The 23,992-nt window shown below is 49.7% G+C and overlaps 1 protein-coding gene across 1 annotated transcript in view; it reads right to left on the bottom strand.

The window, feature by feature from the left end:
- Nucleotides 1-16,867, bottom strand: part of GGT6 (gamma-glutamyltransferase 6) — a 473,516-nt gene extending 456,649 nt beyond the window's left edge. The window contains exon 1 of the mRNA XM_069626696.1: nucleotides 16,579-16,867. The gene's annotated coding sequence lies outside the window, so the exon portion shown is untranslated. The remainder of the gene's footprint in view (nucleotides 1-16,578) is intronic.
- Nucleotides 16,868-23,992: the final 7,125 nt, after the last annotated feature.

The following is a 23,992-nucleotide window of genomic DNA, read 5'->3' on the forward strand; positions in this document are numbered from 1 at the left end:
CCAAGTGTGTCCCACCAAACAGGCAATCTCGGTCATAATGGATCCCATCAGTAAATGTATCGCCAAGTATGCCCCACTAGACAGGCAATCTCTATAATAATGGATCCCCTCAGTAAATGTATAGCCAGGTGTGTCCCACCAGACAGGCAATCTCGGTCATAATGGATCCCATCAGTAAATGTACAGCCAAGTGTGTCCCACCAGACAGGCAATCTCGGTCATAACGGATCCCATCAGTAAATGTACAGCCAAGTGTGTCCCACCAGACAGGCAATGTCTGTCATAACGGATCCCATCAGTAAATGTGCTGCTAAGTTTGTCCCACCAGACAGGCAATCTCGGTCATAACGGATCCCATCAGTAAATGTACAGCCAAGTGTGTCTCACCAGACAAGCAATCTCGGTCATAACGGATCGCATCAGTAAATGTACAGCCAAATGTGACCCACCAGACAGGCAATCTGGGTCATAACGGATCCCATCGGTAAATGTATAGCTGAGTGTTTCCCACCAGACAGGCAATCTGGGTCATAATGGATCCCATTGGTAAATGTATAGCCGAGTGTGTCCCCCAGACAGGCAATCTCGGTCATAGTAGATCCCATCAGTAAATGTATAGCCAATTGTGTCCCTCCAGACAGGCAATCTCGGTCATAATGGATCCCATCAGTAAGTGTATCACCAAGTGTGTCCCACCAGACAGGCAATCTCGGTCATAATGGATCCCATCAGTAAATGTATAGCCAAGTGTGTCCCACCAGACAGGCAATCTCGGTCATAATGGATTCCATCAGTAAATGTATAGCCAAGTGTGTCCCACCAGACAGGCAATCTCGGTCATAATGGATCCCATCAGTAAATGTATAGCCAATTGTGTCCCACCAGACAGGCAATTTCTGTCGTAATGGATCCCATCAGTAAATGTATAGCCAAGTGTGTCCCACCAGACAGGCAATCTCTGTCGTAATGGATCCCATCAGCCAAGTGTTTCCCATCAGTAAGTGTATCGCCAAGTGTGTCCCACCAGACAGTCAATCTTGGTCATAATGGATCCCATCAGTAAATGTATAGCCAAGTGTGTCCCACCAGACAGGCAATCTCGGTCATAATGGATCTTATCAGTAAATGTATAGCAAAGTGTGTCCCACCAGACAGGCAATCTCGGTCATAATGAGTCCCGTCAGTAAATGTATAGCAAAGTGTGTCCCACCAGACAGGCAATCTCGGTCATAATGGGTCCCGTCAGTAAATGTATAGCCAAGTGTGTCCCACCAGACAGGCAATCTGGGTAATAATGGATCCCGTCAGTAAATGTATAGCCAAGTGTGTCCCAACAGACAGGCAATATGGGTCATAATGGATCCCATCAGTAAATGTATAGCCAAGTGTGTCCCACCAGACAGGCAATGTCGGTCATAATGGATCCCATCAGTAAATGTATAGCCAAGTGTGTCCCACCAGACAGGCAATCTCGGTCATAATGGATCCCATCAGTAAATGTACAGCCAAGTGTGTCCCACCAGACAGGCAATCTCGGTCATAATGGATCCCATCAGTAAATGTACAGCCAAGTGTGTCCCACCAGACAGGCAATCTCGGTCATAATGGATACCATCAGTAAATGTATCACCAAGTCTGCCCCACCAGACAGGCAATCTCTATAATAATGGATCCCATCAGTAAATGTATAGCCAGGTGTGTCCCACCAGACAGGCAATCTCGGCCATAATGGATCCCATCAGTAAATGTATAGCCAAGTGTGTCCCACCAGACAGGCAATCTCGGCCATAATGGATCCCATCAGTAAATGTATAGCCAAGTGTGTCCCACCAGACAGGCAATGTCGGTCATAATGGATCCCGTCAGTAAATGTATAGCCAAGTGTGTCCCACCAGACAGGCAATCTCGGTCATAATGGGTCCCGTCAGTAAGTGTATAGCCAAGTGTGTCCCACCAGACAGGCAATCTCGGTCATAATGGATCCCGTCAGTAAATGTATAGCCAAGTGTGTCCCACCAGACAGGCAATCTGGGTCATAATGGATCCCGTCAGTAAATGTATAGCCAAGTGTGTCCCACCAGACAGGCAATCTGGGTCATAATGGATCCCGTCAGTAAATGTATAGCCAAGTGTGTCCCACCAGACAGGCAATCTGGGTCATAATGGATCCCGTCAGTAAATGTATAGCCAAGTGTGTCCCACCAGACAGGCAATCTCGGCCATAATGGATCCCGTTAGTAAATGTATAGCCATGTGTGTCCCACCAGACAGGCAATCTCGGCCATAATGGATCTCGTCAGTAAATGTATAGCCAAGTGTGTCCCACCAGACAGGCAATCTCGGCCATAATGGGTCCCGTCAGTAAATGTATAGCCAATGGATCCCGTCAGTAAATGTATAGCCAAGTGTGTCCCACCAGACAGGCAATCTCGGCCATAATGGGTCCCGTCAGTAAATGTATAGCCAAGTGTGTCCCACCAGACAGGGGTCATAATGGATCCCATCAGTAAATGTATAGCCACGTGTGTCCCACCAGACAGGCAATGTCGGTCATAATGGATCCCATCAGTAAATGTATAGCCAAGTGTGCCCCACCAGACAGGCAATCTCGGTCATAATGGATCCCATCAGTAAATGTACAGGCAAGTGTGTCCCACCAGACAGGCAATCTCGGTCATAATGGATTCCATCAGTAAATGTACAGCAAAGTGTGTCCCACCAGACAGGCAATCTCGGTCATAATGGATCCCATCAGTAAATGTACAGCCAGGTGTGTCCCACCAGACAGGCAATCTTGGTCATAATGGATCCCATCAGTAAATGTATAGCCAGGTGTGTCCCACCAGACAGGCAATCTCGGTCATAATGGGTCCCATCAGCAAATGTATAGCCAAGTGTGTGCCACCAGACAGGCAATCTCGGTCATAATGGATCCCATCAGCAAATGTATAGCCAAGTGTGTCCCACCAGACAGGCAATCTCTGTCATAATGGATCCCATCAGCAAATGTACAGCCAAGTGTGTCTCACCAGACAGGCAATCTTGGTCATAATGGATCCCATCAGTAAATGTACAGCCAAGTGTGTCCCACCAGACAGGCAATCTGGGTCATAATGGATCCCATCAGTAAATGTACAGCCAAGTGTGTCCCACCAGACAGGCAATCTCGGCCATAATGGATCCCATCAGTAAATGTACAGCCAAGTGTGTCCCACCAGACAGGCAATCTCGGCCATAATGGATCCCATCAGTAAATGTACAGCCAAGTGTGTCCCACCAGACAGGCAATCTCGGTCATAATGGATCCCATCAGTAAATGTACAGCCAAGTGTGTCCCACCAGACAGGCAATCTCGGTCATAATGATCCCATCAGTAAATGTATAGCCAAGTGTGTCCCACCAGACTGGCAATCTCGGTCATAATGGATCCCATCAGTAAATGTATAGCCAAGTGTGTCCCACCAGACAGGCAATCTCGGTCATAATGGGTCCCATCAGTAAATGTATAGCCAAGTGTGTCCCACCAGACAGGCAATGTCGGTCATAACGGATCCCATCAGTAAATGTACAGCCAAGTGTGTCCCACCAGACAGGCAATCTCGGTCATAACGGATCCCATCAGTAAATGTACAGCCAAGTGTGTCCACCAGACAGGTAATCTCGGTCATAACGGATCCCATCAGTAAATGTACAGCCAAGTGTGTCCCACCAGACAGGCAATCTCGGTCATAACGGATCCCATCAGTAAATGTACAGCCAAGTGTGTCCCACCAGACAGGCAATCTCGGTCATAACGGATCCCATCAGTAAATGTGCTGCTAAGTTTGTCCCTCCAGACAGGCAATCTCGGTCATAACGGATCCCATCAGTAAATGTACAGCCAAGTGTGTCTCACCAGACAGGCAATCTCGGTCATAACGGATCGCATCAGTAAATGTACAGCCAAATGTGACCCACCAGACAGGCAATCTGGGTCATAACGGATCCCATCGGTAAATGTATAGCCGAGTGTTTCCCACCAGACAGGCAATCTGGGTCATAATGGATCCCATTGGTAGATGTATAGCCGAGTGTGTCCCCCAGACAGGCAATCTCGGTCATAGTAGATCCCTTCAGTAAATATATAGCCGAGTGTGTCCCACCAGACAGGCAATCTTGGTCATAATGGATCCCATCAGTAAATGTACAGCCAAGTGTGTCCCACCAGACAGGCAATCTCGGTCATAGTAGATCCCAGAAGTAAATATATAGCCAAGTGTGTCCCACCAGACAGGCAATCTCGGTCATAATGATCCCATCAGTAAATGTATAGCCAATTGTGTCCCACCAGACAGGCAATCTCGGTCATAATGGATCCCATCAGTAAGTGTATCACCAAGTGTGTCCCACCAGACAGGCAATCTCGGTCATAATGGATCCCATCAGTAAATGTATAGCCAAGTGTGCCCCACCAGACAGGCAATCTCGGTCATAATGGATCCCATCAATAAATGTACAGCCAAGTGTGTCCCACCAGACAGGCAATCTCGGTCATAATGGATTCCATCAATAAATGTACAGCAAAGTGTGTCCCACCAGACAGGCAATCTCGGTCATAATGGATCCCATCAGTAAATGTACAGCCAAGTGTGTCCCACCAGACAGGCAATCTCGGTCATAATGGATCCCATCAGTAAATGTACAGCCAGGTGTGTCCCACCAGACAGGCAATCTCGGTCATAATGGGTCCCATCAGCAAATGTATAGCCAAGTGTGTGCCACCAGACAGGCAATCTCGGTCATAATGGATCCCATCAGCAAATGTATAGCCAAGTGTGTCCCACCAGACAGGCAATCTCTGTCATAATGGATCCCATCAGCAAATGTACAGCCAAGTGTGTCTCACCAGACAGGCAATCTCGGTCATAATGGATCCCATCAGCAAATGTACAGCCAAGTGTGTCTCACCAGACAGGCAATCTCGGTCATAATGGATCCCATCAGTAAATGTACAGCCAAGTGTGTCCCACCAGACAGGCAATCTGGGTCATAATGGATCCCATCAGTAAATGTACAGCCAAGTGTGTCCCACCAGACAGGCAATCTCGGCCATAATGGATCCCATCAGTAAATGTACAGCCAAGTGTGTCCCACCAGACAGGCAATCTCGGTCATAATGGATCCCATCAGTAAATGTACAGCCAAGTGTGTCCCACCAGACAGGCAATCTCGGTCATAACGGATCCCATCAGTAAATGTACAGCCAAGTGTGTCCCACCAGACAGGCAATCTCGGTCATAACGGATCCCATCAGTAAATGTGCAGCTAAGTTTGTCCCACCAGACAGGCAATCTCGGTCATAACGGATCCCATCAGTAAATGTACAGCCAAGTGTGTCTCACCAGACAGGCAATCTCGGTCATAACGGATCGCATCAGTAAATGTACAGCCAAATGTGACCCACCAGACAGGCAATCTGGGTCATAACGGATCCCATCGGTAAATGTATAGCCGAGTGTTTCCCACCAGACAGGCAATCTCGGTCATAGTAGATCCCTTCAGTAAATATATAGCCGAGTGTGTCCCACCAGACAGGCAATCTCGGTCATAATGGATCCCATCAGTAAATGTACAGCCGAGTGTGTCCCACCAGACAGGCAATCTCGGTCATAGTAGATCCCAGAAGTAAATATATAGCCAAGTGTGTCCCACCAGACAGGCAATCTCGGTCATAATGATCCCATCAGTAAATGTATAGCCAATTGTGTCCCACCAGACAGGCAATCTCGGTCATAATGGATCCCATCAGTAAGTGTATCACCAAGTTTGTCCCACCAGACAGGCAATCTCGGTCATAATGGATCCCATCAGTAAATGTATAGCCAAGTGTGTCCCACCAGACAGGCAATCTCGGTCATAATGGATTCCATCAGTAAATGTATAGCCAAGTGTGTCCCACCAGACAGGCAATCTCGGTCATAATGGATCATCAGTAAATGTACCGCCAAGTGTGTCCCACCAGACAGGCAATCCCGGTCATAATGGATCCCATCAGTAAATGTACCGCCAAGTGTGTCCCACCAGACAGGCAATCCCGGTCATAATGGATCCCATCAGTAAATGTATAGCCAAGTGTGTCCCACCAGACAGGCAATCTCGGCCATAATGGATCCCATCAGTAAATGTACAGCCAAGTGTGTCCCACCAGACAGGCAATCTCGGTCATAATGGATCCCATCAGTAAATGTACAGCCAAGTGTGTCCCACCAGACAGGCAATCTCTGTCGTAATGGATCCCATCAGTAAATGTATAGCCAAGTGTGTCCCACCAGACAGGCAATCTCGGTCATAATGGATCCCATCAGTAAATGTACAGCCAAGTGTGTCCACCAGACAGGCAATCTCGGTCATAATGGATCCCATCAGTAAATGTACAGCCAAGTGTGTCCCACCAGACAGGCAGTCTCGGTCATAATGATCCCATCAGTAAATGTATAGCCAAGTGTGTGCCACCAGACAGGCAATCTCGGTCATAATGGATCCCATCAGTAAATGTATAGCCAAGTGTGTCCCCCCCGACAGGCAATCTCGGTCATAATGGATCCCATCAGTAAATGTACAGCCAAGTGTGTCCCACCAGACAGGCAGTCTCGGTCATAATGATCCCATCAGTAAATGTATAGCCAAGTGTGTGCCACCAGACAGGCAATCTCGGTCATAATGGATCCCATCAGTAAATGTATAGCCAAGTGTGTCCCCCCAGACAGGCAATCTCGGTCATAACGGATCCCATCAGTAAATGTACAGCCAAGTGTGACCCCCCAGACAGGCAATCTCGGTCATAATGGGTCCCATCAGTAAATGTATAGCCAAGTGTGTCCCACCAGACAGGCAGTCTCGGTCATAACGGGTCCCATCAGTAAATGTATAGCCAAGTGTGTCGCACCAGACAGGCAATCTCAGTCATAATGGATCCCATCAGTAAATGTATAGCCAAGTGTGTCCCACCAGACAGGTAATCTCGGTCATAATGGATCTTATCAGTAAATGCATAGCCAAGTGTGTCCCACCAGACAGGCAATCCCGGTCATAATGGGTCCCATCAGTAAATGTACTGCCAAGTGTGTCCCACCAGACGGGCAATCTCGGTCATAATGGGTCCCATCAGTAAATGTACTGCCAAGTGTGTCCCACCAGACTGGCAATCCCGGTCATAATGGGTCCCATCAGTAAATGTACTGCCAAGTGTGTCCCACCAGACTGGCAATCTCGGTCATAATGGATCTTAACAGTAAATGCATAGCCAAGTGTGTCCCACAAGACAGGCAATCTCGGCCATAATGGATCCCATCAGTAAATGTATAGCCAAGTGTGTCCCACTGGACATGCAATCTCGGTCATAATGATCCCATCAGCAGAAAATGTATAGGTAATAATCACTTCCATCAGACAGTATAGGTAATAATGACTCCCATGGGTCAGTACTGATAATAATGACTTGCCTCAAGCATCATAGGCACGGCCCTATTATGCATACCTGAAGCCAGGTAGGATCACTGTGAGGCGGACACAATGAGGTACACTCAAACTAAGGTTTATTAGGGCTAGTTACAGCTTTAGGCTGAAGGCGGAAAAGACAATGTAAAACTTCACCAACAGGATAGACTCTCCCTGGGTACAAGAGTTCAAATGCTAGCTCGTAAATCTCCAACGACCCGTTGGGAGCAGTTGGAGTATCGAGCCTGGGTGATGGGACCCAGTGGTTCACTGTAACATCTTAATCAGTAACTGCAATAAAACTTCCCTGAGGAACCACACTGAAGTGTCCTAGGAATCTGCTTTGCAACAGTCCTATTGGGCAGTGCAGGTAATAACTCCTATCAAGCACTATAAGTAGTGCTGGACATACTGTCGTCAATCAGGCAGTAAAGGGATTGTTCTGTATAGCAACCTACCTGTCATACAATGGAGTGCTCGGAAAAAGGGGACACAGTGATAGTGTAGAAAAATAGTCCAATGAGAAGGCAAGACTATAATGGGTACACCTGGGAGGACATGGAGAGAGGGAATACAGAGGGTTTCAGTGGGAGTTTGAGGGGGTTACAGGCAGATGATACAGGGGTTTACAGGTAGGGGGTTACAGAGGGGTTACTCGTAGGGGTTACAAGGGGTTACAGACAGGGATGGAGAAGGTTATGGGCAAGGAATACAGGGGGTTACAGGCAGGGGGCTACAGAGGGTTACAGGCAGGGGATAGAGAATGTTACAGGCAGGGGAAACAGACGGTTACAGGCAGGGGATACAGAGGGTTACAGGAAGGGGCTACCAAGGGGTTACAGGCAGGGGATACAGAGGGTTACAGGAAGGGGCTACCAAGGGGTTACAGGCAGGGGATACAGAGTGTTACAGGCAGGGGATACCAAGGGCTATCAAGGGTGCAGTACTGGAAGCAGCTACTAGAGGTCCCTCGAAGCGGGATGCAGCAGAAGGGGGGTGGCACTGATCTCGGGCTAATGCAGCCAAAGGGGATAGGTAAATATTACACAACACCGGCTGCAACGCCCCCCTCGACGATTTTGAAATAAAGCCCCCCTCAGGTGTAAACCGGCCATCCTTTATTTCCTGAATACCGGGCAAAGGGAGTGATTTCAGCACAATGCATTCTCAAGCTGCACGCACCCCAGAGTGCAACTACTCCACGCACCCCAGAGTGCAACTACTCCATGCGCCCCAGAGTTCAACTACTACACATACCCCAGAGTGCAACCACTGCACGTGCCCCAGAGTGCAACTACTGCACGTGCCCCAGAGTGCAACTACTGCACGTGCCCCAGAGGGCAACTACTGCACGTACCCCAGAGGGCAACTACTGCACATACCCCAGAGTGCAATTACTGCACGTGCCCCAGAGTGCAACTACTGCACGTGCCCCAGAGTGCAACTACTGCACGTACCCCAGAGTGCAACCATTGCACGTACCCCAGAGTGCAACTACTGCACGTGACCCAAAGTGCAACTACTACACGTACCCCAGAGTGCAACTACTACCCGTACCCCAGAGTGCAACTACTGCACGCGCCCCAGAGTGCAACTACTGCACGCGCCCCAGAGGGCAACTACTGCACGTACCCCAGAGGGCAACTACTGCATGTGCCCCAGAGGGCAACTACTGCACGTACCCCAGAGTGAAAATACTGCACGTGCCCCAGAGAGCAACTACTGCACGCGCCCCAGAGTGCAACTCCTGCACGTGCCCCAGAGTGCAATTACTGCACGCACCCCAGAGTGCAACTACCGCACATAGCTCAGAGTGCAACTACCGCACGTACCCCAGAGTGCAACTACTGCACATACCCCAGAGTGCAACTACTGCACATACCCCAGAGTTCAACTACTACACATACCCCAGAGTGCAACTATCGCACGTGCCCCAGAGTGCAACTACTGCACGCACTCCAGAGTGCAACTCCTACACATACCCCAGAGTGCAACTACTGAACGTGCCCCAGAGTGCAAATACTGCAGGTGCCCCAGAGTGCAAATACTGCAGGTACCCCAGGGTGCAACTACCGCACGTGCCCCAGGGTGCAACTACCGCACATGCCTCAGAGTGCAACTACTGCACATACCCCAGGCTGCAACTACCGCACTTACCCTAGAGTGCAACTACTGCATGTGCCCCAGAGTGCAACTACTGCACATACCCCAGAGTGCAACTACTGCACGTGCCCCAGAGTGCAACTACCGCACGTAGACCAGATTTCAACTACCGCACGTGCCCCAGAGTGCAACTACTGCACATACCCCAGACTGCAACTACCGCACTTACCCTAGAGTGCAACTACTGCATGTGCCCCAGAGTGCAACTACTGCACATACCCCAGAGTGCAACTACTGCACGTGCCCCAGAGTGCAACTCCTGCACGTGCCCCAGAGTGCAATTACTGCACGCACCCCAGAGTGCAACTACCGCACGTAGCTCAGAGTGCAACTACTGCACGTACCCCAGAGTGCAACTACTGCACATACCCCAGAGTGCAACTACTGCACATACCCCAGAGTGCAACTACTACACATACCCCAGAGTTCAACTACTACACATGCCCCAGAGTGCAACTATCGCACGTGCCCCAGAGTGCAACTACTGCACGCACTCCAGAGTGCAACTCCTACACATACCCCAGAGTGCAAATACTGCAGGTGCCCCAGGGTGCAAATACTGCAGGTGCCCCAGGGTGCAACTACCGCACGTGCCCCAGGGTGCAACTACCGCACGTGCCCCAGAGTGCAACTACCGCACTTACCCTAGAGTGCAACTACTGCATGTGCCCCAGAGTGCAACTACTGCACATACCCCAGAGTGCAACTACTGCACGTGCTTCAGAGTGCAACTACTGCACGTGCCCCAGAGTGCAACTACCGCACGTAGACCAGATTTCAACTACCACACGTACCCCAAAGTGCAACTACTGCACATACCCCAGAGTGCAAAAACCGCACATACCCCAGAGTGCAACTGCCGCACGTGCCCCGGAGTGCAACTACCGCACGTGCCCCAGAGTGCAACTACCGCACGTGCCCCAGAGTGCAACTACTACACGTACCACAGAGTGCAAATACTGCACGTGCCCCAGGGTGCAACTACCGCACGTACAACCCAGAGTGCAACTACCTACCGCAGAGTGCAACTACTGCACGTACCTGAGAGTGCAGCTACAGCACCTGCCCCAGAGTGCAGCTACAGCACCTGCCCCAGAGTGCAACTACTGCACGTACCCCGGAGTGCAACTACTGCACGTACCCCGGAGTTCAACTATCGCACGTGCCCCAGAGTGCATATTCTGCACACGCTCCAGAGTGTAGCTATCCCCCGTAGCCCCGAGTGCAACTACTGTACGTACACCAGAGTGCAACTTATGCACATACCCCAGAGTGCAACTACTGCACGTGCCCCAGAGTGCAACTACCGCACGTAGACCAGATTTCAACCACCCACGTGCAAACCAGAGTGCAACTAAAAAAAGAATGCAAGATTTATTTCGTATCTTTCCTTTTACTTAATTTGTTGGACTCTGTTAAGAAAACACAGAGACCTTCAAAAATTGGGTTTATAGCCTGCTATCACGGCCACACGCAGTGCTGTGTTCCGCCGGCTAATGTTCAAGATTAATGCATAACCACAAACGCCGAGAAAGGGTGGATATAAACATAGTCACATCTGAAAGATAGCGGGACTTCTGCACTGTATGCTGCACTGTATGTTTTCATTAAGGAGGTTCCTTAGAAGGTCTCTGTATATGGAAACACAGGACGTTCATCTCTTTCTATGAAGATAACGCTTTGTGTGTGAGTATCAGATCGCAGTTATACAGAATTTCGCTATGGATTCTGGGTGTCAGGATATCCGGATGGAAGGGCGCGCATGCGCTCCAGTGATTGCTTGGCCCCACAGCCTCCTCTTCTCAGTATTCCAGCATCTCAGAGAACAGGCCCCCAGACTTCGCTATTAATACACTCGAGTGACCCCCGCATGCCCAGTGATACCCTCTCCAGGGGTGGAGAAAACACTTGTGCACATACAAACCAGAGTGCAACTACTGCACGTGCCCCCGAGTGCAACTACAGCACGTACTCCAGAGTGCAACTACAGCACATACTCCAGAGTGCAACTACTGCACGTGCCCCAGAGTGCAACTACTGCCCATACTCCAGAGTGCAACTACTGCACGTACCGCAAAGTGCAACTACCGCACGTGCCCCAGAGTGCAACTACTGCATGTACCCCAGAGTGCAACTACTGTACGCGTCCCGGGTTGCAACTACTGAACGTACCCCAGTGTGCAGCTATTGCACATGCCCTTGAGTGTACCTACAAAGGGGCAAAGAATGTTCCGGATCTCTCCTTTGACTTAGTTTGTTGGTGTCAGTTAAGACACAGAGACATTCTAAAGTTGGGTTTAAAGCCTATTATCAGTATCACAGCCCCCCAAAGTGCTGGGAACCGCCGGCTCAATGTTTCATTCTAGTATTGCTATGGTGCAAATACGAGGTGGAAGGGTGAAATAGAACTATGGTAACATCTGAAACATAGGAAGACGTAGGTGCTTTATGTTTTCATTAAAGAGGTTACTGAGAAGATCTAGGTATATGGGGCCAGAGTACATTAGTTTCCTTTTATGAAAATAACGCTTCTTTGTGTGTGTAAGAGATTACAGTTATGCAGAATTTCGCTATAGATTCTGGGTGTCAGGATATCCGGATGGAAGGGCGGCGCATGCGCTCCAGTGATTGCTTGGCCCCATAGGCCTCCTCTTCTCAGTATTCCAGCATCTCAGAGAACAGGCCCCCAGACTTCGCTATTAATACACCCGAGTGACCCCCGCATGCCCAGTGATACCCTCTCCAGGGGTGGAGAAAACACTTGTGCACATACAAACCAGAGTGCAACTACTGCACGTGCCCCCGAGTGCAACTACAGCACGTGCCCCAGAGTGCAACTACTGCATATACTCCAGAGTGCAACTACTGCACACACCCTAGAGTGCAACTGCTGCATGTACCACAGAGTGCAACTACTACACGTACCCCAGAGTGCAACTACCAAACGTCCCCAGAGGGCAACTACCGCACGTCCCCCAGAGGACAACTACTGCACATACCCTAGAGTGCAACTACTGCACGTGGACCAGAGTCCAACTAGCACACACCCCCCAGAGTGCAACTACCGCACGTGCCCCATAGTGCAACTACCGAACGTAACCCAGAATACAAAGGGGCAAAGAATATTCCGGATCTTTCCTTTAACTTAGTTTGTTGGTCTCAGTTAAGACACAGAGACATTCAAAAGTTGGGGTTCAGTATTTCAGCTTCTCAGAGAACAGGCCTCCAGACTTTGCTATTAATACACCCGAGTAAACCCCGTATGCTGAGATCGTAGCCAGGGTCGGTGAAGCCTGGTGATACCAACTCCCGGGATCGAGAAAACACATGTGATGCATGTGTATTTTGGGTGTCTTTCCTCACCCTGAAGAAGTGGTATTAACACACTAGGGAAGGCGTCGGGGCCTTTCAACTATCTCTGCTGATAGGTGCCCCTCAAGGGGGCGTGGCTTAGGGGGGCTTAGGCCACGCCCACGCCAAAAGCTCGGCTCATTTGGCTGCATCCAAACAGGAGAGATTGGGATGGTCAGATAGATGTCCAGGAGGGCATGGGTGGGGGGGTGTCAAGTATTGGATTGGGGGGTGAGTGTTAGGATCTCGCGGGACGCATAGTCTCGCAAAACCTCACCCGGAACCCGGAAAAGACGGGTGACGAGTGCGTGGCGGCGCGCATGAAGAGGCAGAGGAGTGAGAGGACAAGGAGCATGTCGTGCTCCCAGCGCTCCTCTTACTAGAGGACATTGGGCCTCATTATAATAGTGGCGGTTATGGTATGAATGGTGCCAGTAAGGCACCAGCACGTTCATACCTGACCGCCACATTACGAGTTCTGTTCGTGGGTTCCTAACAGCCCGCCAGGTCTTACCTGTCAGCAGAACTCGTGATTGCACCGGCACCGTTATCGTGCAACCATGCTCCCAGCCGCATTCTGCCCTATGTGGCAGAATGGGGATCGGGAGCCCGGTAATACCGCCACCCGCGAATGGACAATTACCGGCCCCTTCAACTCGTAATGGGCTGGTTATTGCCCAAACGCGGGTGGCGGAGACGGCTTCGAGCATGGCGGTAGCCGTGCCTGCCATATGGGCACAGCTACCGCCATGCTCGTAATGAGGCCCATGGTGGTAAGGCAACAACGGCGCTGGTATCGCTACCGGCACCGTTCCTATCGTACCACCATACTATGTGTTCTGCTCGCCGGAGCCCTTGCAGCCACCAGGTCTGACCGGCACCAGCAAGCAGAACTTGATGGTAGCAATGGTACCGTTATTGACCGTACCGTTGCTACCACCCTCCCCATTCCCATTGAGCCCTATGGGGGCTCGAATGGGGATGTACAGGGCCTGGCACCCGCGCAAGGAGAATGACCCGGTGATTCCCCTTCGCGGGTGCCGGACCCGGATGCGAGTTTGGAGGTAGCCTTGCCGGTAAAGCCGGAAAAGGCTACCTCCAACCTCGTAATGAGCCCATTGACTCATTTGAGTGACTTTGTACCCTTCAGCACAGTTTGAGGCCAGTTGCCCATGGACACTATGCCATACATGTGTGTATGCTCTGCAGTACTGGTACATGTGCTACAATAAAGAGTTGCACTGGTTACACAGGAGCTTCCCGCGCTTTATTACACAACAGTGGGGTTGGGTGGGGTGGGGTGGTTGGGGGGGTACCAGGATCATAAACTAGTTGGATTTCAAGGTCTATAGTAATAATGTCTTAGTAGAAAAAAATTGCATATTAAAGCTACATGACAACATGCAAATCGTTATAGGACAAAATTAACGCAAACAAATATCACAGTGGCTTTAATTTTTACATCCTGAATGGTAAACTATAAGTCCCAGAATGCAAGATAATGCCAACCTGAACAATCTAGTTACGCCCACTGTACTTTCAGTGATTTAAGACATGTAATAAAAGAAGTTGTGTAATAAACAAAGATAGATATGCAGATTCCTTGACCCAAACGTGCAGCTCGTTGTTATTCATGATGTTGAAAACATTTGATTAGTGACAAAAAAGCAACTTTATTTTTTGCATGTCAAGATACTAGTCCTCATGGATATAAACAAATCTTTAAATGGGTGCCTTGTGTTGCTCACTTTAACTATCTCAGATTTGCAAGGTAACTGGTGCTTTGCAAGGTCTTTGAGTTGGAAATGCTCCATCATGCTTATGAAAGGCTCTGCCACTGATAAAACAAATGTGTTTGCAACCTGAGCAACTAAACGACCTGCAGAGCCTGGGATGCTGTGTGTGTGTGTCTGCACAGCTGGGACTTGGGAAACTGGCAGTGCTTCAATGTCTGGCCCCACCCGATTCTATATCTGGCTTGGGAGCGTCCAGGACGTGTTTCTTGAGCCTTTGAAAGAAAGGTACGCTCTGTAAAAATGAAAAGAACCAGTGGTATGCAGTACCAATGATTTATATTACACCTCCATCTCTGGCTACAGGCACCCCTGCCAGCCAGCCCTTTGTAGAGCTCTTCCTGGGTGATGTTATGCTATGCGCCCTTTACTTGGTTTCTCGAGGAAAGACTTCTCTGGCCTCCTGATGAAGGCTTAAGTCACGGAGGAAATCCTGTTCAGAATCCTTGCGTGAGTCTTCACTCGTGCTTGTCCAGTACCCATGATGCACACCAGGGCCCACAGGGGCCCACAGGGCGATCCCTCGAGAATCCTTTTCAAGAAAGGGGTCGTCAACACTGGGCCCAGATCCACTACTGGCATGGTGGGTATCCCCAGTGGGAGAGTGGTTCTTGGTTTTTGGAGGGAAGAGCTTGATTCAAATCTACCTCCCCTTCTACTTCAGTGTTCGAATGCTTCCCACCCCAGATACCTGCTTCCAAGTTTAATCGCAATGTCAGTTTTGTGATATCCTTGGTTAATCTGGACACCAAGGTTGGATCCTCAAGCGATGGAGCCCCCTCTGCTGTGGGCAAGTCTGGCTCCAGGCAGTTAAGGAAGTTAAAATTGGGGTGCTGGCATTCCGAGGTCAAGTTGGACACCTCAGTTGTATCCACAGTTGGAGAGTAACAGTTTATTTGAGCGACACTCAGCCGTCCTCACACCTCCATAGAAGTCGTTGCCACCTCCAGCTGTGGAGGGAGAGTCGCTGCTCCTTTGGCTGTGGCGCTCGGTTTAAAGGGCCACTTTGGAGAGTGGGCAGAGAAGGGCCGAGATATTCCAGCAGATCAGCCTCGGATAAGTCCCCCCCAACATTTAGTTGGGATTTGGGCAGCTTTGTCACCACAGATGATCTGACCCACAGGAGCCGAGTTGACCTCAATCATCATTTCTCCAGAGTAGCAAGCCTTACCTGTAGTTGGAGACTTGGGAGCCTCCTGACGCTTGAAATGGCACTTTAAGTTCGCATAATCTGCCAGTGATTTGCTCCTTTTTTTGTGGGCTGAGGAGCCCTGTTTTTGCATAACAGCTCCGGGGCTAAAACGGGAATATTTAGGGGAGCCACATTCTTAATTGGCCAATCTTCTGTAGTAACATCTATAGCAACAGAGGTTGGCATCGAAGACAGGCATCCCGGCTCCCTATCATTCTCCTGCCCTCACTCCACATCCAGCCTGTTGTCTAGTGTCCTAAATGGAAAAATACTGTTTGGTGTGACTGCAGGAGCAGGATTGTCCCCTACAGGTGGGTACGGAAGACGTTTTTGTAGTCGCAGGACTGTGACATGGGTGGGATAAAGGAGGGAAACATACTCTAAAGGTTCACAGGCGGCACCTGGGGCTGACGGGAGAGTGCGGGAGTTACCTTGAGAGTCCGGCGCCCCTCCCGGAAGACTCGAGAGTACTGGTCATCCCGCTACTGGAATTACAGCAGCCCCATTTCCTGCTGTCAAGAGTAGACAGGCTTCACTCCCCATTCTCTATAGGCCACCGCCTCCCTGCAACGCCGCGTGCTCCATCAGCTCAAGCACACTCACCAACACTCTGCAAAAACTCTGCCAACACTCCGCGATGTTCCACGTCGGGAGAGGCGAGTGTAAGGTCGATGCTCTGCCTTCCAAGGACAAACACAGAGTCAGACTCGAAATTGCTCAGGAGCCACAGCTTCTGTGACAGCCAACACTCAGCCAACACTCCACGACGCTCTGCATTGGAAGAGGTGAGTGTAAGCTAGAAGCTCCACCTTCTAAGGACAAACACAGAAGTCAGACTCGAAATTGCTCAGGAACCACAGCTTCTGTGACAGCCAACACTCAGCCAACACTCCCCGACGCTCTGCATTGGAAGAGGTGAGTGTAAGCTAGAAGCTCCACCTTCTAAGGACAGACACAGAAGGCAGACTCGAAATTGGTCAGGAACCACAGCTTCCGTGACAGCGAACACTCAGCCAACACTCTGCAAGGCCTTATTGCGTCACTAATGTTGATTTCCAGGGTTTAGTGTGCTTGTATCTCAGGCATTATAATATCAATTAACCCGCAGGTGGTGTAGATGAGCTGTATTACATAAGTAGGTAGCCTATTTCCATTTATTTTCTTCACTTCTGTTCCATAGGGATTCTAAAGTATGATGCCATGAAACTCCACATCGGGTAACATTTTGAGCTAGTGCCCCTTGGAGCCGCAAAAATGTATTACATGTTTCCTTAATATACATCAGATGGGTGCAATGGCATGGGAGTAGTGAGCTCATTAATTCATTTTCAGCCCTCTAAGTGTTTCCTTCACCGAGTAAAAACACATTTATCTCTCTGTGTCAAGTGTTGTGAAGTGCCAAAATGTTGAAGTATTTTGGAGAAAATGCACTAAATGGAAAAACATGACAGTATTCAGTGGTTTCAAAGCAAGCTGCATTGATTGCATATCTCCAAATTTTAAAAAGGAGCACAGGAACAAAAAATATTGTTTTTGCTTCATGTGTGTATCCGCTAATTTCCGGAAAGTGGCAGAAGTGTAACACAGATGTCACAAGTGTAACCCAAACTACACTCAGCCTGACCTTCGACTCAAGCCCAGAAAAATATGTTGTGTTTTTTAATGTTTTAGGACACCCCTGTTCATTTGAACCCCACCTTCTTGTAAATGAATATTGAGGGTGTATTTTTTCAGAGAGCATCATATGTGATGCTTGCGACCCAAAAAGTGATTTTGATAATGATAGATGGAAAATCATAAAAAGATACTGGCCCAAAGCCTAACATGATTCTGCGATAAAAAACTAAGGACCTCATCACAAGTTCGGTAGTACATGTGCGCAATTACAACTGGGTGCAAATATCGTTACTGTCGGGCCGTGCAACGGAATTAGCGCCACATTGCAACTGACAGTAACGCTATTACCGCCCAGCAGTAATTTCACCGGAATAAGGGCTAATGCCAAGGTAGCGGCACTAATAGCGGTGGCCATTCTTAAAAACACACTCGATTGAATATCACCACAACCAGCAGCAACCCGGGCCTGCAAACCTGCAAAAATGTCACAGGAGAGGCTAAGAGGCAAGGGGGCTGAACATCAGGTAAGAAAGCCGAAATTGTGTGAGGGGGAGCTCGTGATCCCCACAGATGAGGTAGTGGTCAAATGTGAGGAACTGTACGGAAGCAGGCAGAGGAAGACCAGTGGCCAGCGGCAGATGGCAATCTGGAACACCATTTCCCTGAAGCGGTCAGCAGCTGCCAGTGTACCTCGTGATGGTGAGGACTGCGGCAAACTGTGGAACTACCTGAGGGTAAGGGTGCGGAGACTACTGTCCTAACACCACTGTGAGTCCCTGGTGACAGGAGGAGGCACTGTCGAGCCACTGTCTCTCACCGCCTGGGAGGAGAAATGCAGCACAGTGCAGGACCTAGATGGGATCCAGGGAGTCGGTAGTGCAGAGGCGGGAGCCAGCATCCAGGAGGCAGGAGGTGAGTGCCCCCCCCAACAAAGCATGCACAAATGACAACCCAGCATAAGAATCCCCAGTGGAAATGGACACAAGTCAGCAGACCTCGAACCACAGTATGCTGACGGAGCAGAGAGATGGGGTGGTGTTACAGCAGCAGGAAGGGCAGGCAAGCGAACAAGACAAATGCCATGCGCACCACACCCTTAATGGCACACCCTGTACCAGCAGGATTGGGGTGCGTGAATGACCATGACACCATTTAGCAGTCCCCCCAGCAAGAAGCCATCCCAGTAGGACGGCCCCATGAGGGCATGGCTAACAAGCCACAGGGGAGTACACGTCCCACACACAGACATGTGCCTAGCCTGCCAATCACTGTGCACCAGAGTACAGCCCAGCTGGCAGCGCAGCACTGTCCCATGGAGCCATGACAGTGCCATGGAACAAGCCACCCCCCGCCCCACTCAACCATGTCAGTGCCACCAGTGGAGGGGATGTGGGCCATGAAGGGCCACAAGCATGCATGTTAGACATAAGCTGGCCAGGCATGGACACCCTGCCCTACACAAACACAGGCCAATGACCAACAGGCCATGGGTGACTAGTTTCTCGATGTCACTGAAATTGGGCAACACTAATTTGCCCCTATGGCCTTTCCCTGATAGCCACGCTAGCTCGCCAGCCAAAATGCAGGCAAAGCCCACATTGGCCACAGATGACGCAACTTACAATAAATAGATTAATTGATGGCCAATGCAAAGATGCTAGTTTAGACTACCTTCCCAACTTCAACTTACATCTTAATGAATAATGAACTTGTCAAAGTTAGACCTTCTGAATTCTCCTTGTAGCCTCTCCTTCTGGCCACAGCCACGTTGAGGTCATTCACTTTGCTGTAATTTGAAGGATATATAGAGCTTGCCTCTGCAATCAATGAATTCATTGTTCATTCATCTGTCCATCTGGAAATCCAGCTTGACATCCGACCAGGCTAATCCCTATCTTAATACCTCTTGTAGGCTTCCCAATTTGTAGCTGTTTCTTCATGTGAGTGATACAGGAGTTCTTTAGGCCACTGATCCATATGTCTTGTGATTATCCATCCGTGTCTTTGTTCTTCCCAAACCTCAGGTCAACACATCACCAGCAGCTAGGACCCCCAAGAAGCGCATCACAAGGGACACTGGAATGTTCCCCCACCTCGGCCATGCCTTGCGGGCCAGAATCAGAAATCTGGCCTATTAAGATGGCCGCTGCTCTCCCCATGACAACCATCAACAACAACAAGGCTAAAATAGTCATTGCTGCAGGGCCGGATTGGCTTCAACAGCTTCCTACCTGGAGCAGTTCCTCTATAAATGGACCGCTTCTAAGCCGGCAGGTGAAGCCGTGCTGTGAAGGCCTGATGGAAAGGCCGACGATGCTCTTCGCAGCTCTCAGCTGCTTACAGTTGCCAGTTCCGGCCACATCTATGCCCATCGCTACCACGTGCAAGCGCATCGAGGATAAGCTGTCCACATTACTGGATGGGCCTGCCCCTCACTCCCCTCCCGGTACGCAGAATCCATGCTCTGCACCCTGCATGTCCTACCCAAGACTGCCTCCACACTGCGCCACTCTGACCCTCCGGTCTGTGCACATCTGAGCACTCAATATCTCTAGAACCCTGGTACTCTCTAGGCTGGAATACTGCAACAGCCTCTTCCTCTTCCTTAATCTACCCTCTTCCTCTCTTCCCCCCCTCCAGTTTATCCAGAATAGGGCGCAAGCCCAGATACCGCATCTCTCCAGCCATAAAATCTCTCCACTGCTAGGATCAAATTCAAATCATATAAGGCTGTCTAGGGCCAGGGACCAAGTTATCTACAATCTACAATCTCCAATCTACAATCTGCCCCCACCAATTGTCTGCTCCCTCCATTACTGTATGTTCTTCCGGCTCCAACTCTCTGCGTGTGAAGCGCTTTTCTAAGCAGCGAGATGGAGGCCGATCTCTTTCCTCGGCTGGCTCTCTCCTCTGGATCAGCCTCCTTTTTTGTCTTGAGCCGGATCGCCTCAAATTCCAGAAGTGCCTCAAGACCTTCCCCTACACCTCCTCATTCCCCCGCCCTCCATACTAAACCCTTCAGTCGCTGCGATTGGTGGCTTTGGCACTTACGTGTCATCTTGAGTCATGGCCTTCCTACCAATTGCCTGCAGCCTCTCCCACTCCCAACACGTGCCCTTGGGCACCCACTGGCCTGTGTTCCTCACAGGACTGCACTTATCGGCAGATGACCATTCTTTCTATGCAACCTCTGCCTAGCACTTTACCGGTACCCTACAACTTACTCCATGGCACTTGCCCCCAACCCCTGAGAATCTCCTTGCTACTTACGCCAGCTCCTCTCCCTCCCCACTCTCTCTCTCTCTCCACTTGCACAATCCAAATGTTCACAAGGCCTAATAGGACCACCTCTATCCTGTTCAGTATTGTATTTTGTTGCCTCTATCCCATGTTCCCTCCCTTTGCCCTTGGGGGCGCTTTCAAACACAAGGGGCCTCATTATAACCCAGGCGGGACGGGGTTAACGGCGCCGGTGAAGGTGCCGGCGCCATCAACCCCATCCTGCCTGATTACGGGGTCCCCTCGCGGGACCCGGTCTGCACATCTGGTTTCATCAGACGTGCAGACGTGTGACCACACATTAAGGACGGAACCCGCTGAGGGACCTTGTAGTAGGGCGGTAGGGGATTACCGGTGCCCTTACCGGTGCCTGTAATCCCTTACCGCCATCCGTGTAATGAGGCCCAATGTGTCTGAGGAGGTGCAGCTGAAAGTGGGATGTGAGGAGAGAAGGAGAGAGAGGGGTCAAAGATGACACCCAGGTTTTTTTGCCTCACAGGATGGTGAAGGGAGGGGGCGCATGGAGGATAGCCAGAGTGTAGGAGGGAAGGAAGGAGCTGGGGTCCAAATGAGAGGGATCTCTGTCTTACTAGAATTAAGGCAAAGACCATTAACAGTACACCATGCCTGAATAGGAGACAGACAGTCAAGAATGAGTGAGGAAGAGGAGGAGGCAGAGGAGGAAAGCTTGAAGGAGAGCTGAGTGTCATCTGCATAACACTGAAAGTTAGGAGAGAAGGCGGAGATCCAATGGCCTACAGGGGGCAGGTAGATGTTGAAAAGCCATGGTGAGAGGATACAGCCCTGAGGGACACCACAGGTGGAGAGTGAAATGGAGAAAAGGGCCTGGTTGCACCTGAGAAAGTCGGTCAGAGAGGAAGGAGGTCAACCAGTCCAGAGCCAGGTCTGTGATGCCAAGGGTGTCATGGAGTCAATTTATAAGGGTGGCCTGATTGACCATGTCAAAGGCAGAGGAAAGGTCAAGAAGGATGAGAACGGAAGGAGATTTGGAATCGATCTGTGAAAGGGTCTGATTGGCTGTTCATATAGACATGCATCTTTGTTTTTTATGAAAAGGTCCTCCCTCTGTAATACTCAACTTGCTCTTTGAGTGTGGGCCTCATTATGAGTTTGGTGGTGTGGCAAAGTTCTAGTAATTACGTGACCTGCACTTTTACCACACCAGCAAACTACAAGTTTGCCGGTGGGGGTTCACTGATTTACCTCCAGCTATGAGTTGGAGGTAAATTAGGCCCCCGCTGGCAAAAAAGAGCCGGTATTTCCATCGCCGGTATTACCAATGCGGAAAATACCAGCAATCCCCTCAATGGAGTTCTATGGGACTCCATGGAATGGGGATTTACCGCCATTTCCCCCACCTGTAATATCCCAGAAATTCTGGGATGTAGGTGACGTTTGCCGGTATCCTGCCGGAATTACCATCAGTATACGGGCAAACTTATACTGAGGTCCATAGTGTCCTTAAATTCCTGCATGGATACTCTTTTTGGGATTTCTGTATGTGTTTGTTTGGAAACCATTTGAGAGCCACCCTTGCCTGTAGGGATAGTGCCAAATGTCATGTGTGTCGTGTGTGCGTAATACAGACGTGCACCAGGCAGCTTGTACAGTAGTGATGTCTCCCACTAGGCATTACAGGCAAATATGGCTCCCATCAGCAGAAAATGTATATCCAAGTATGTCCCACCAGACAGGCAATCTCGGTAATAATAGATCCCATCAGTAAATGTATAGCCAAGTGTGTCCCACCAGACAGGCAATCTCGGTAATAATGGATCCCATCAGTAAATATATAGCCAAGTGTGTCCCCCCAGACAGGCAATCTTGGTCATAATGGATCCCATCAGTAAATGTACTGCCAAGTGTGTCCCACCAGACAGGCAATCTCGGTCATAATGGATCTTATCAGTAAATGTATAGCCAAGTGTGTCCCACCAGACAGGCAATCTCGGTCATAATGATCCCATCAGTAAATGCATAGCCAAGTGTGTCCCACCAGACAGGCAATCTCGGTCATAATGTCCCCCATCAGTAAATGTAATGCCAAGTGTGTCCCACCAGACAGGCAATCTCGGTCATAATGGATCCCATCAGTAAATGTACTGCCAAGTGTGTCCCACCAGAAAGGTAATCTCGGTCATAATGGATCCCATCAGTAAGTGTATAGCCAAGTGTGTCCCACCAGAGAGGCAATCTCAGTCATAATGGATCCCATCAGTAAATGTATAGCCAAGTGTGTCCCACCACATCAGGCAATCTCGGTCATAATGGATCCAATCAGTAAGTGTATAGCCAAGCCTGTCCCACCAGACAGGCAATCTCGGTCATAATGGATCTTATCAGTAAATGCATAGCCAAGTGTGTCCCACCAGACAGGCAATCCCGGTCATAATGGATCCCATCAGTAAATGTACTGCCAAGTGTGTCCCACCAGACTGGCAATCTTGGTCATAATGGATCTTATCAGTAAATGCATAGCCAAGTGTGTCCCACAAGACAGGCAATCCCGGTCATAATGGATCCCATCAGTAAATGTACTGCCAGGTGTGTCCCACCAGACAGGCAATCTCGGTCATAATGGATCTTATCAGTAAATGCATAGCCAAGTGTGTCCCACCAGACAGGCAATCTCAGTCATAATGGATCCCATCAGTAAATGTATAGCCAAGTGTGTCCCACCAGACAGGCAATCTCGGTCATAATGGATCCCATCAGTAAATGTATAGCCAAGCCTGTCCCACCAGACAGGCAATCTCGGTCATAATGGATCTTATCAGTAAATGCATAGCCAAGTGTGTCCCACCAGACAGGCAATCCCGGTCATAATGGATCCCATCAGTAAATGTACTGCCAAGTGTGTCCCACCAGACTGGCAATCTTGGTCATAATGGATCTTATCAGTAAATGCATAGCCAAGTGTGTCCCACAAGACAGGCAATCCCGGTCATAATGGATCCCATCAGTAAATGTACTGCCAGGTGTGTCCCACCAGACAGGCAATCTCGGTCATAATGGATCTTATCAGTAAATGCATAGCCAAGTGTGTCCCACCAGACAGGCAATCTCAGTCATAATGGATCCCATCAGTAAATGTATAGCC

The sequence above is a fragment of the Ambystoma mexicanum genome, chromosome 6p (genome assembly GCF_040938575.1).
Source record: "Ambystoma mexicanum isolate Mex_15411 chromosome 6p, UKY_AmexF1_1, whole genome shotgun sequence".
NCBI classification, from domain to species: domain Eukaryota; kingdom Metazoa; phylum Chordata; class Amphibia; order Caudata; family Ambystomatidae; genus Ambystoma; species Ambystoma mexicanum.